Source organism: Mesoplodon mirus, assembly GCF_964341445.2.
Source record: "Mesoplodon mirus genome assembly, chromosome: 3".
NCBI classification, from domain to species: Eukaryota; Metazoa; Chordata; class Mammalia; order Artiodactyla; family Ziphiidae; genus Mesoplodon; species Mesoplodon mirus.
Genome location: NC_138978.1, coordinates 54,323,797 through 54,325,306, shown reverse-complemented (window position 1 = coordinate 54,325,306; position 1,510 = coordinate 54,323,797).

Sequence of the window (1,510 nt, the reverse complement as noted above, 5' to 3'; positions counted from 1 at the left end):
CCGCAAAAAAAAAAAAAAAAAAAAAAAAAAGTCTGCTTCTTAATCAAAACTACAATGAAGTATCACCTCACTGGTCAGAATGGCCATCATCAGAAAGTCTACAAATAATAAATGCTAGAGAGTGTGTGGATAGAAGGGAACCCTCCTACACTGTTGGTGGGGATGTAAATTGGTGCAGCCACTATGGAAAAACAGTACGGAGGTTCCCTAAAAAAATAAAAATAGAGTTACCATATGATCTAGCAATCCCACTCCTGGGCATATATCCCCAAAAGATGAAAACTCTAATTCAAAAAGATACATGCACCTCAATGATCATAGCAGCTCTATCTACAATAGCCAAGACATGGAAACAACCCAAGTGCCCATCAACAGATGAAACGATAAAGAAGATGTGGTATACACACACACACACACACACATATACACACAATGGAATATTACTCGGCCATAAAAAAGAATGAAATATTGCCAATTACAGCAATAAGGATGGACCTAGAGATTATCACACTAAGTGAAGTAAGTCAGACAGAGAAAGACAAATATTATATAATATCATTTATATGTGGAATCTAAAAAATAATAGAAATTAATCTATGTACAAAACAGAAACAGACTCACAGGCATAGAAAACAAACTTAGGGTTACCAAAGGGGAAAGTGTTGGGGGGAGGGATAAATAAGGAGTACAGGATTAACAGATGCAAACTACTATACATAAAATAGATAAGCAACAAGGATTTACTGTATAGCACAGGGAACTATATTCAGTATCTTATAATAACCTATAATGGAAAATATATATATATGACTGAATCACTTTGCTGTACACCTGAAACTAACACAGTAATGTAAATCAACTATACTTCAATAATAAAAAAATAACATTCTTATTCTTTACTTACTTTCTGATACTTATAGGTCTGTATTTATCAGACTGTGTTTCCTGGAACACTAAGACCGAGTGGTGCTCCTCCAGACAGGTGTTCCATGTTCCAGTAAGTTTGGGAAGCACCCTAGGCTATCTCTCTTCCCCCTTGGTGAGTCTAAATGCCTAATGCACATGCAACTGAGACAAAACAAAACAAGAGGGCTTCCCTGGTGGCGCAGTGGTTGAGAGTCCGCCTGCCAACGCAGGGGACACGGGTTCATGCCCCAGTCCTGGAGGATCCCACATGCTGCAGAGCGGCTGGGCCCATGAGCCATGGCTGCTGAGCCTGCACATCCGGAGCCTGTGCTCCACAACGGAAGAGGCCACAGCAGTGAGAGGTCCGCGTACCGCAAAAAAAAAAAAAAAAAGACAAATTCTCTTACCCTTATTTAATCCAAACTTATTTGACCAAAGTACTTTTTATTTTCAAATAATATTTTAACATTCCTCAGAACTAGTGTTCTATGCAAGATACTAAGAAATTCTGTCCTAAGTAAAGTTCCAGCACCTTACATCTTACAAGCCCACTGCCACGCTTATTTATTCAGAAAATACAGGTAAAGCATATACTATATCCTGG